Consider the following 14689-nt stretch of genomic DNA (forward strand, 5'->3'; position numbering starts at 1 on the left):
TTCCCTCATTTAGTGGATATTTTCACAAAAAAGTGAATTTTTCAAAAATCCAGAAATTTGGCTGAAAATGACTAAATATCAAGGACTCATTGGGCGAATCGCTCTGGAACTGAAATCGGAACGCTCACTGACATTTGCCCTATCTGAGAGTCTGATAAACGCTGGAAAAATGACTAAGTCCAAAAAAAAATATTTTTCAACTTTTTTCAATTTTACCTCCGTGGGATATATATTCTACCCACACACATTTGGAATTCTCCTGGGGTACCCTCACACATATTATTCCCTCATTTAGTGGATATTTTCACAAAAAAGTGAATTTTTCAAAAATCCAGAAAATTGGCTGAAAATGACTAAATATCAAGGACTCATTGGGCGAATCGCTCTGGAACTGAAATCGGAACGCTCACTGACATTTGCCCTATCTGAAAGTCTGATAAACGCTGGAAAAATGACTAAGTCAAAAAATATATATTTTTTCAACTTTTTTCAATTTTACCCCGTAGGATATATATTCTACCCACACACATTTGGAACTCTCCTAGGGTACCCTCACACATATTATTCCCTCATTTAGTGGATATTTTCACAAAAAAGTAAAATTTTCAAAAATCGAAAATATTGGCTGAAAACAACTACATATCAAGGACTCATTGGGCGAATCGCTCTGGAACTGAAATCGGAACGCTCACTGACATTTGCCCTATCTGAAAGTCTGATAAACGCCGGAAAAATGACTAAGTCCAAAAAAAAAATATTTTTCAACTTTTTTCAATTTTACCCCTGTGGGATATATATTCTACCCACACACATTTGGAACTCTCCTAGGGTACCCTCACACATATTATTCCCTCATTTAGTGGATATTTTCACAAAAAAGTAAAATTTTCAAAAATCGAAAATATTGGCTGAAAACAACTACATATCAAGGACTCATTGGGCGAATCGCTCTGGAACTGAAATGGGAACGCTCACTGATATATGCCCTATCTGAAAGTCTGATAAACGCCGGAAAAATGACTAAGTCCAAAAAAAAATATTTTTCAACTTTTTTCAATTTTACCCCCATGGGATATATATTCTACCCAAACACATTTGGAACACTCCTGGGGTACCCTCACACATATTATTCCCTCATTTAGTGGATATTTTCACAAAAAAGTGAAATTTTCAAAAATCCAAAATATTGTCTGAAAATGACTAAATATCAAGGACTCATTGGGCGAATCGCTCTGGAACTGAAATCGGAACGCTCACTGACATTTGCCCTATCTGAAAGTCTGATAAACGCTGGAAAAATGACTAAGTCAAAAAAAATATATTTTTTCAACTTTTTTCAATTTTACCCCGTAGGATATATATTCTACCCACACACATTTGGAAATCTCCTGGGGTACCCTCACACATATTATTCCCTCATTTAGTGGATATTTTCACAAAAAAGTGAATTTTTCAAAAATCCAGAAAATTGGCTGAAAATGACTAAATATCAAGGACTCATTGGGCGAATCGCTCTGGAACTGAAATTGGAATGCTCACTGACATTTGCCCTATCTGAAAGTCTGATAATCGCCGGAAAAATGACTAAGTCCAAAAAAAAATATTTTTCAACTTTTTTCAATTTTACCCCGTAGGATATATATTCTACCCACACACATTTGGAACTCTCCTAGGGTACCCTCACACATATTATTCCTTCATTTAGTGGATATTTTCACAAAAAAGTGAAATTTTCAAAAATCGACAATATTGGCTGAAAACAACTACATATCAAGGACTCATTGGGCGAATCGCTCTGGAACTGAAATCGGAACGCTCACTGACATTTGCCCTATCTGAAAGTCTGATAAACGCCGGAAAAATGACTAAGTCCAAAAAAAAAATATTTTTCAACTTTTTTCAATTTTACCCTTGTAGGATATATATTCTGCCCACACACATTTGGAACTCTCCTGGGGTACCCTCACACATATTATTCCCTCATTTAGTGGATATTTTCACAAAAAAGTGAATTTTTCAAAAATCCAGAAAATTGGCTGAAAATGACTAAATATCAAGGACTCATTGGGCGAATCGCTCTGGAACTGAAATCGGAACGCTCACTGACATTTGCCCTATCTGAAAGTCTGATAAACGCTGGAAAAATGACTAAGTCAAAAAATGTATATTTTTTCAACTTTTTTCAATTTTACCCCGTAGGATATATATTCTACCCACACACATTTGGAACACTCCTAGGGAACCCTCACACATATTATTCCCTCATTTAGTGGATATTTTCACAAAAAAGTAAAATTTTCAAAAATCGAAAATATTGGCTGAAAACAACTACATATCAAGGACTCATTGGGCGAATCGCTCTGGAACTGAAATGGGAACGCTCACTGATATATGCCCTATCTGAAAGTCTGATAAACGCCGGAAAAATGACTAAGTCCAAAAAAAAATATTTTTCAACTTTTTTCAATTTTACCCCCATGGGATATATATTCTACCCAAACACATTTGGAACACTCCTGGGGTACCCTCACACATATTATTCCCTCATTTAGTGGATATTTTCACAAAAAAGTGAAATTTTCAAAAATCCAAAATATTGTCTGAAAATGACTAAATATCAAGGACTCATTGGGCGAATCGCTCTGGAACTGAAATTGGAATGCTCACTGACATTTGCCCTATCTGAAAGTCTGATAATCGCCGGAAAAATGACTAAGTCCAAAAAAAAATATTTTTCAACTTTTTTCAATTTTACCCCGTAGGATATATATTCTACCCACACACATTTGGAACTCTCCTAGGGTACCCTCACACATATTATTCCTTCATTTAGTGGATATTTTCACAAAAAAGTGAAATTTTCAAAAATCGACAATATTGGCTGAAAACAACTACATATCAAGGACTCATTGGGCGAATCGCTCTGGAACTGAAATCGGAACGCTCACTGACATTTGCCCTATCTGAAAGTCTGATAAACGCCGGAAAAATGACTAAGTCCAAAAAAAAAATATTTTTCAACTTTTTTCAATTTTACCCTTGTAGGATATATATTCTACCCACACACATTTGGAACTCTCCTGGGGTACCATCACACATACTATTCCCTCATTTAGTGGATATTTTCACAAAAAAGTGAAATTTTCAAAAATCGAAAATATTGGCTGAAAACAACTACATATCAAGGACTCATTGGGCGAATCGCTCTGGAAGTGAAATGGGAACGCTCACTGATATTTGCACTATCTGAAAGTCTGATAAACGCCGGAAAAATGACTAAGTCCAAAAAAAAAATTTTTTCAACTTTTTTCAATTTTACCCCCGTGGGATATATATTCTACCCACACACATTTGGAACTCTCCTGGGGTACCCTCACACATATTATTCCCTCATTTAGTGGATATTTTCACAAAAAAGTGAATTTTTCAAAAATCCAGAAAATTGGCTGAAAATGACTAAATATCAAGGACTCATTGGGCGAATCGCTCTGGAACTGAAATCGGAACGCTCACTGACATTTGCCCTATCTGAAAGTCTGATAAACGCTGGAAAAATGACTAAGTCAAAAAATGTATATTTTTTCAACTTTTTTCAATTTTACCCCGTAGGATATATATTCTACCCACACACATTTGGAACACTCCTAGGGAACCCTCACACATATTATTCCCTCATTTAGTGGATATTTTCACAAAAAAGTAAAATTTTCAAAAATCGAAAATATTGGCTGAAAACAACTACATATCAAGGACTCATTGGGCGAATCGCTCTGGAACTGAAATTGGAACGCTCACTGACATTTGCCCTATCTGAAAGTCTGATAAACGCCGGAAAAATGACTAAGTCCAAAAAAAAATATTTTTCAACTTTTTTCAATTTTACCCCGTAGGATATATATTCTACCCACACACATTTGGAACTCTCCTAGGGTACCCTCACACATATTATTCCTTCATTTAGTGGATATTTTCACAAAAAAGTGAAATTTTCAAAAATCGACAATATTGGCTGAAAACAACTACATATCAAGGACTCATTGGGCGAATCGCTCTGGAACTGAAATCGGAACGCTCACTGACATTTGCCCTATCTGAAAGTCTGATAAACGCCGGAAAAATGACTAAGTCCAAAAAAAAAATATTTTTCAACTTTTTTCAATTTTACCCCTGTGGGATATATATTCTACCCACACACATTTGGAACTCTCCTAGGGTACCCTCACACATATTATTCCCTCATTTAGTGGATATTTTCACAAAAAAGTAAAATTTTCAAAAATCGAAAATATTGGCTGAAAACAACTACATATCAAGGACTCATTGGGCGAATCGCTCTGGAACTGAAATGGGAACGCTCACTGATATATGCCCTATCTGAAAGTCTGATAAACGCCGGAAAAATGACTAAGTCCAAAAAAAAAATTTTTTCAACTTTTTTAAATTTTACCCCCGTGGGATATATATTCTACCCACACACATTTGGAACTCTCCTGGGGTACCCTCACACATATTATTCCCTCATTTAGTGGATATTTTCACAAAAAAGTGAATTTTTCAAAAATCCAGAAATTTGGCTGAAAATGACTAAATATCAAGGACTCATTGGGCGAATCGCTCTGGAACTGAAATCGGAACGCTCACTGACATTTGCCCTATCTGAAAGTCTGATAAACGCTGGAAAAATGACTAAGTCAAAAAATATATATTTTTTCAACTTTTTTCAATTTTACCCCGTAGGATATATATTCTACCCACACACATTTGGAAATCTCCTGGGGTACCCTCACACATATTATTCCCTCATTTAGTGGATATTTTCACAAAAAAGTGAATTTTTCAAAAATCCAGAAAATTGGCTGAAAATGACTAAATATCAAGGACTCATTGGGCGAATCGCTCTGGAACTGAAATTGGAACGCTCACTGACATTTGCCCTATCTGAAAGTCTGATAAACGCCGGAAAAATGACTAAGTCCAAAAAAAAATATTTTTCAACTTTTTTCAATTTTACCCCGTAGGATATATATTCTACCCACACACATTTGGAACTCTCCTGGGGTACCATCACACATACTATTCCCTCATTTAGTGGATATTTTCACAAAAAAGTGAAATTTTCAAAAATCGAAAATATTGGCTGAAAACAACTACATATCAAGGACTCATTGGGCGAATCGCTCTGGAAGTGAAATGGGAACGCTCACTGATATTTGCCCTATCTGAAAGTCTGATAAACGCCGGAAAAATGACTAAGTCCAAAAAAAAATATTTTTCAACTTTTTTCAATTTTACCCCCATGGGATATATATTCTACCCAAACACATTTGGAACACTCCTGGGGTACCCTCACACATATTATTCCCTCATTTAGTGGATATTTTCACAAAAAAGTGAAATTTTCAAAAATCCAAAATATTGTCTGAAAATGACTAAATATCAAGGACTCATTGGTCGAATCGCTCTGGAACTGAAATCGGAACGCTCACTGACATTTGCCCTATCTGAAAATCTGATAAACGCTGGAAAAATGACTAAGTCAAAAAATATATATTTTTTCAACTTTTTTCAATTTTACCCCGTAGGATATATATTCTACCCACACACATTTGGAACTCTCCTAGGGTACCCTCACACATATTATTCCTTCATTTAGTGGATATTTTCACAAAAAAGTGAAATTTTCAAAAATCGACAATATTGGCTGAAAACAACTACATATCAAGGACTCATTGGGCGAATCGCTCTGGAACTGAAATCGGAACGCTCACTGACATTTGCCCTATCTGAAAGTCTGATAAACGCCGGAAAAATGACTAAGTCCAAAAAAAAAATATTTTTCAACTTTTTTCAATTTTACCCCTGTGGGATATATATTCTACCCACACACATTTGGAACTCTCCTGGGGTACCATCACACATACTATTCCCTCATTTAGTGGATATTTTCACAAAAAAGTGAAATTTTCAAAAATCGAAAATATTGGCTGAAAACAACTACATATCAAGGACTCATTGGGCGAATCGCTCTGGAACTGAAATGGGAACGCTCACTGATATTTGCCCTATCTGAAAGTCTGATAAACGCCGGAAAAATGACTAAGTCCAAAAAATAATTTTTTTCAACTTTTTTCAATTTTACCCCATTGGGATATATATTTTACCCACACACATTTGGAACTCTCCTGGGGTACCCTCACACATATTATTCCCTCATTTAGTGGATATTTTCACAAAAAAGTGAATTTTTCAAAAATCCAGAAAATTGGCTGAAAACGACTAAATATCAAGGACTCATTGAGCGAATCGCTCTGGAACTGAAATCGGAACGCTCACTGACATTTGCCCTATCTGAAAGTCTGATAAACGCTGGAAAAATGACTAAGTCCAAAAAAAAATATTTTTTCAACTTTTTTCAATTTTACCCCGTAGGATTTATATTCTACCCACACACATTTGGAACTCTCCTAGGGTACCCTCACACATATTATTCCCTCATTTAGTGGATATTTTCACAAAAAAGTGAATTTTTCAAAAATCCAGAAAATTGGCTGAAAATGACTAAATATCAAGGACTCATTGGGCGAATCGCTCTGGAACTGAAATCGGAACGCTCACTGACATTTGCCTTATCTGAAAGTCTGATAAACGCCGGAAAAATGACTAAGTCCAAAAAAAAAATATTTTTCAACTTTTTTCAATTTTACCCTCGTGGGATATATATTCTACCCACACACATTTGGAACCCTCCTGGGGTACCCTCACACATATTATTCCCTCATTTAGTGGATATTTTCAAAAAAAAGTGAATTTTTCAGAAATCCAGAAAATTGGCTGAAAATGACTAAATATCAAGGACTCATTGGGCGAATCGCTCTGGAACTGAAATCGGAACGCTCACTGACATTTGCCCTATCTGAAAGTCTGATAAACGTCGGAAAAATGACTAAGTCCAAAAAAATATATTTATCAACTTTTTCAATTTTACCCCCATGGGATATATATTCTACCCACACACATTTGGAACACTCCTGGGGTACCCTCACACATATTATTCCCTCATTTAGTGGATATTTTCACAAAAAAGTGAAATTTTCAAAAATCCAAAATATTGGCTGAAAATGACTAAATATCAAGGACTCATTGGGCAAATCGCTCTGGAACTGAAATCGGAACGCTCACTAACATTTGCCCTATCTGAAAGTCTGATAAACGCTGGAAAAATGACTAAGTCAAAAAATATATATTTTTTCAACTTTTTTCAATTTTACCCCGTAGGATATATATTCTACCCACACACATTTGGAACTCTCCTAGGGTACCCTCACACATATTATTCCCTCATTTAGTGGATATTTTCACAAAAAAGTGAATTTTTCAAAAATCCAGAAAATTGGCTGAAAATGACTAAATATCAAGGACTCATTGGGCGAATCGCTCTGGAACTGAAATTGGAATGCTCACTGACATTTGCCCTATCTGAAAGTCTGATAATCGCCGGAAAAATGACTAAGTCCAAAAAAAAATATTTTTCAACTTTTTTCAATTTTACCCCGTAGGATATATATTCTACCCACACACATTTGGAACTCTCCTAGGGTACCCTCACACATATTATTCCTTCATTTAGTGGATATTTTCACAAAAAAGTGAAATTTTCAAAAATCGACAATATTGGCTGAAAACAACTACATATCAAGGACTCATTGGGCGAATCGCTCTGGAACTGAAATCGGAACGCTCACTGACATTTGCCCTATCTGAAAGTCTGATAAACGCCGGAAAAATGACTAAGTCCAAAAAAAAAATATTTTTCAACTTTTTTCAATTTTACCCTTGTAGGATATATATTCTACCCACACACATTTGGAACTCTCCTGGGGTACCATCACACATACTATTCCCTCATTTAGTGGATATTTTCACAAAAAAGTGAAATTTTCAAAAATCGAAAATATTGGCTGAAAACAACTACATATCAAGGACTCATTGGGCGAATCGCTCTGGAAGTGAAATGGGAACGCTCACTGATATTTGCACTATCTGAAAGTCTGATAAACGCCGGAAAAATGACTAAGTCCAGAAAAAAAATTTTTTCAACTTTTTTCAATTTTACCCCCGTGGGATATATATTCTACCCACACACATTTGGAACTCTCCTGGGGTACCCTCACACATATTATTCCCTCATTTAGTGGATATTTTCACAAAAAAGTGAATTTTTCAAAAATCCAGAAAATTGGCTGAAAATGACTAAATATCAAGGACTCATTGGGCGAATCGCTCTGGAACTGAAATCGGAACGCTCACTGACATTTGCCCTATCTGAAAGTCTGATAAACGCTGGAAAAATGACTAAGTCAAAAAATGTATATTTTTTCAACTTTTTTCAATTTTACCCCGTAGGATATATATTCTACCCACACACATTTGGAACACTCCTAGGGAACCCTCACACATATTATTCCCTCATTTAGTGGATATTTTCACAAAAAAGTAAAATTTTCAAAAATCGAAAATATTGGCTGAAAACAACTACATATCAAGGACTCATTGGGCGAATCGCTCTGGAACTGAAATGGGAACGCTCACTGATATATGCCCTATCTGAAAGTCTGATAAACGCCGGAAAAATGACTAAGTCCAAAAAAAAATATTTTTCAACTTTTTTCAATTTTACCCCCATGGGATATATATTCTACCCAAACACATTTGGAACACTCCTGGGGTACCCTCACACATATTATTCCCTCATTTAGTGGATATTTTCACAAAAAAGTGAAATTTTCAAAAATCCAAAATATTGTCTGAAAATGACTAAATATCAAGGACTCATTGGGCGAATCGCTCTGGAACTGAAATTGGAATGCTCACTGACATTTGCCCTATCTGAAAGTCTGATAATCGCCGGAAAAATGACTAAGTCCAAAAAAAAATATTTTTCAACTTTTTTCAATTTTACCCCGTAGGATATATATTCTACCCACACACATTTGGAACTCTCCTAGGGTACCCTCACACATATTATTCCTTCATTTAGTGGATATTTTCACAAAAAAGTGAAATTTTCAAAAATCGACAATATTGGCTGAAAACAACTACATATCAAGGACTCATTGGGCGAATCGCTCTGGAACTGAAATCGGAACGCTCACTGACATTTGCCCTATCTGAAAGTCTGATAAACGCCGGAAAAATGACTAAGTCCAAAAAAAAAATATTTTTCAACTTTTTTCAATTTTACCCTTGTAGGATATATATTCTACCCACACACATTTGGAACTCTCCTGGGGTACCATCACACATACTATTCCCTCATTTAGTGGATATTTTCACAAAAAAGTGAAATTTTCAAAAATCGAAAATATTGGCTGAAAACAACTACATATCAAGGACTCATTGGGCGAATCGCTCTGGAAGTGAAATGGGAACGCTCACTGATATTTGCACTATCTGAAAGTCTGATAAACGCCGGAAAAATGACTAAGTCCAAAAAAAAAATTTTTTCAACTTTTTTCAATTTTACCCCCGTGGGATATATATTCTACCCACACACATTTGGAACTCTCCTGGGGTACCCTCACACATATTATTCCCTCATTTAGTGGATATTTTCACAAAAAAGTGAATTTTTCAAAAATCCAGAAAATTGGCTGAAAATGACTAAATATCAAGGACTCATTGGGCGAATCGCTCTGGAACTGAAATCGGAACGCTCACTGACATTTGCCCTATCTGAAAGTCTGATAAACGCTGGAAAAATGACTAAGTCAAAAAATGTATATTTTTTCAACTTTTTTCAATTTTACCCCGTAGGATATATATTCTACCCACACACATTTGGAACACTCCTAGGGAACCCTCACACATATTATTCCCTCATTTAGTGGATATTTTCACAAAAAAGTAAAATTTTCAAAAATCGAAAATATTGGCTGAAAACAACTACATATCAAGGACTCATTGGGCGAATCGCTCTGGAACTGAAATGGGAACGCTCACTGATATATGCCCTATCTGAAAGTCTGATAAACGCCGGAAAAATGACTAAGTCCAAAAAAAAATATTTTTCAACTTTTTTCAATTTTACCCCCATGGGATATATATTCTACCCAAACACATTTGGAACACTCCTGGGGTACCCTCACACATATTATTCCCTCATTTAGTGGATATTTTCACAAAAAAGTGAAATTTTCAAAAATCCAAAATATTGTCTGAAAATGACTAAATATCAAGGACTCATTGGGCGAATCGCTCTGGAACTGAAATCGGAACGCTCACTGACATTTGCCATATCTGAAAGTCTGATAAACGCTGGAAAAATGACTAAGTCCAAAAAAAAATATTTTTCAACTTTTTTCAATTTTACCCCCATGGGATATATATTCTACCCAAACACATTTGGAACACTCCTGGGGTACCCTCACACATATTATTCCCTCATTTAGTGGATATTTTCACAAAAAAGTGAAATTTTCAAAAATCCAAAATATTGTCTGAAAATGACTAAATATCAAGGACTCATTGGGCGAATCGCTCTGGAACTGAAATCGGAACGCTCACTGACATTTGCCCTATCTGAAAGTCTGATAAACGCTGGAAAAATGACTAAGTAAAAAAAAATATATTTTTTCAACTTTTTTCAATTTTACCCCGTAGGATATATATTCTACCCACACACATTTGGAACTCTCCTGGGGTACCCTCACACATATTATTCCCTCATTTAGTGGATATTTTCACAAAAAAGTGAATTTTTCAAAAATCCAGAAAATTGGCTGAAAATGACTAAATATCAAGGACTCATTGGGCGAATCGCTCTGGAACTGAAATTGGAACGCTCACTGACATTTGCCCTATCTGAAAGTCTGATAAACGCCGGAAAAATGACTAAGTCCAAAAAAAAATATTTTTCAACTTTTTTCAATTTTACCCCGTAGGATATATATTCTACCCACACACATTTGGAACTCTCCTAGGGTACCCTCACACATATTATTCCTTCATTTAGTGGATATTTTCACAAAAAAGTGAAATTTTCAAAAATCGACAATATTGGCTGAAAACAACTACATATCAAGGACTCATTGGGCGAATCGCTCTGGAACTGAAATCGGAACGCTCACTGACATTTGCCCTATCTGAAAGTCTGATAAACGCCGGAAAAATGACTAAGTCCAAAAAAAAAATATTTTTCAACTTTTTTCAATTTTACCCCTGTGGGATATATATTCTACCCACACACATTTGGAACTCTCCTAGGGTACCCTCACACATATTATTCCCTCATTTAGTGGATATTTTCACAAAAAAGTAAAATTTTCAAAAATCGAAAATATTGGCTGAAAACAACTACATATCAAGGACTCATTGGGCGAATCGCTCTGGAACTGAAATGGGAACGCTCACTGATATATGCCCTATCTGAAAGTCTGATAAACGCCGGAAAAATGACTAAGTCCAAAAAAAAAATTTTTTCAACTTTTTTAAATTTTACCCCCGTGGGATATATATTCTACCCACACACATTTGGAACTCTCCTGGGGTACCCTCACACATATTATTCCCTCATTTAGTGGATATTTTCACAAAAAAGTGAATTTTTCAAAAATCCAGAAATTTGGCTGAAAATGACTAAATATCAAGGACTCATTGGGCGAATCGCTCTGGAACTGAAATCGGAACGCTCACTGACATTTGCCCTATCTGAAAGTCTGATAAACGCTGGAAAAATGACTAAGTCAAAAAATATATATTTTTTCAACTTTTTTCAATTTTACCCCGTAGGATATATATTCTACCCACACACATTTGGAAATCTCCTGGGGTACCCTCACACATATTATTCCCTCATTTAGTGGATATTTTCACAAAAAAGTGAATTTTTCAAAAATCCAGAAAATTGGCTGAAAATGACTAAATATCAAGGACTCATTGGGCGAATCGCTCTGGAACTGAAATTGGAACGCTCACTGACATTTGCCCTATCTGAAAGTCTGATAAACGCCGGAAAAATGACTAAGTCCAAAAAAAAATATTTTTCAACTTTTTTCAATTTTACCCCGTAGGATATATATTCTACCCACACACATTTGGAACTCTCCTGGGGTACCATCACACATACTATTCCCTCATTTAGTGGATATTTTCACAAAAAAGTGAAATTTTCAAAAATCGAAAATATTGGCTGAAAACAACTACATATCAAGGACTCATTGGGCGAATCGCTCTGGAAGTGAAATGGGAACGCTCACTGATATTTGCCCTATCTGAAAGTCTGATAAACGCCGGAAAAATGACTAAGTCCAAAAAAAAATATTTTTCAACTTTTTTCAATTTTACCCCCATGGGATATATATTCTACCCAAACACATTTGGAACACTCCTGGGGTACCCTCACACATATTATTCCCTCATTTAGTGGATATTTTCACAAAAAAGTGAAATTTTCAAAAATCCAAAATATTGTCTGAAAATGACTAAATATCAAGGACTCATTGGTCGAATCGCTCTGGAACTGAAATCGGAACGCTCACTGACATTTGCCCTATCTGAAAATCTGATAAACGCTGGAAAAATGACTAAGTCAAAAAATATATATTTTTTCAACTTTTTTCAATTTTACCCCGTAGGATATATATTCTACCCACACACATTTGGAACTCTCCTAGGGTACCCTCACACATATTATTCCTTCATTTAGTGGATATTTTCACAAAAAAGTGAAATTTTCAAAAATCGACAATATTGGCTGAAAACAACTACATATCAAGGACTCATTGGGCGAATCGCTCTGGAACTGAAATCGGAACGCTCACTGACATTTGCCTTATCTGAAAGTCTGATAAACGCCGGAAAAATGACTAAGTCCAAAAAATAATTTTTTTCAACTTTTTTCAATTTTACCCCCTTGGGATATATATTTTACCCACACACATTTGGAACTCTCCTGGGGTACCCTCACACATATTATTCCCTCATTTAGTGGATATTTTCACAAAAAAGTGAATTTTTCAAAAATCCAGAAAATTGGCTGAAAATGACTAAATATCAAGGACTCATTGAGCGAATCGCTCTGGAACTGAAATCGGAACGCTCACTGACATTTGCCCTATCTGAAAGTCTGATAAACGCTGGAAAAATGACTAAGTCCAAAAAAAAATATTTTTTCAACTTTTTTCAATTTTACCCCGTAGGATTTATATTCTACCCACACACATTTGGAACTCTCCTAGGGTACCCTCACACATATTATTCCCTCATTTAGTGGATATTTTCACAAAAAAGTGAATTTTTCAAAAATCCAGAAAATTGGCTGAAAATGACTAAATATCAAGGACTCATTGGGCGAATCGCTCTGGAACTGAAATCGGAACGCTCACTGACATTTGCCTTATCTGAAAGTCTGATAAACGCCGGAAAAATGACTAAGTCCAAAAAAAAAATATTTTTCAACTTTTTTCAATTTTACCCTCGTGGGATATATATTCTACCCACACACATTTGGAACCCTCCTGGGGTACCCTCACACATATTATTCCCTCATTTAGTGGATATTTTCAAAAAAAAGTGAATTTTTCAGAAATCCAGAAAATTGGCTGAAAATGACTAAATATCAAGGACTCATTGGGCGAATCGCTCTGGAACTGAAATCGGAACGCTCACTGACATTTGCCCTATCTGAAAGTCTGATAAACGTCGGAAAAATGACTAAGTCCAAAAAAATATATTTATCAACTTTTTCAATTTTACCCCCATGGGATATATATTCTACCCACACACATTTGGAACACTCCTGGGGTACCCTCACACATATTATTCCCTCATTTAGTGGATATTTTCACAAAAAAGTGAAATTTTCAAAAATCCAAAATATTGGCTGAAAATGACTAAATATCAAGGACTCATTGGGCAAATCGCTCTGGAACTGAAATCGGAACGCTCACTAACATTTGCCCTATCTGAAAGTCTGATAAACGCTGGAAAAATGACTAAGTCAAAAAATATATATTTTTTCAACTTTTTTCAATTTTACCCCGTAGGATATATATTCTACCCACACACATTTGGAACTCTCCTAGGGTACCCTCACACATATTATTCCCTCATTTAGTGGATATTTTCACAAAAAAGTGAAATTTTCAAAAATCGAAAATATTGGCTGAAAACAGCTACATATCAAGGACTCATTGGGCTAATCGCTCTGGAACTGAAATCGGAACGCTCACTGACATTTGCCCTATCTGAAAGTCTGATAAACGCCGGAAAAATAACTAAGTTCAAAAAAAAATTATTTTTCAACTTTTTTCAATTTTACCCCGTGGGATATATATTCTACCCACACACATTTGGAACTCTCCTGGGGTACCCTCACACATATTATTCCCTCATTTAGTGGATATTTTCACAAAAAAGTGAATTTTTCAAAAATCCAGAAAATTGGCTGAAAATGACTAAATATCAAGGACTCATTGGGCGAATCGCTCTGGAACTGAAATCGGAACGCTCTCTGACATTTGCCCTATCTGAAAGTCTGATAAACGACGGAAAAATGGCTAAGTCCAAAAAATAATTTTTTTCAACTTTTTTCAATTTTACCCCCGTGGGATATATATTTTACCCACACACATTTGGAATTCTCCTGGGGTACCCTCACCCATATTATTCCCCCATTTAGGGGACATTTTCA

The sequence above is a fragment of the Phyllobates terribilis genome, unplaced genomic scaffold (genome assembly GCF_046119375.1).
Source record: "Phyllobates terribilis strain yellow unplaced genomic scaffold, ASM4611937v1 Scaffold_9__5_contigs__length_417890890, whole genome shotgun sequence".
NCBI classification, from domain to species: Eukaryota; Metazoa; Chordata; class Amphibia; order Anura; family Dendrobatidae; genus Phyllobates; species Phyllobates terribilis.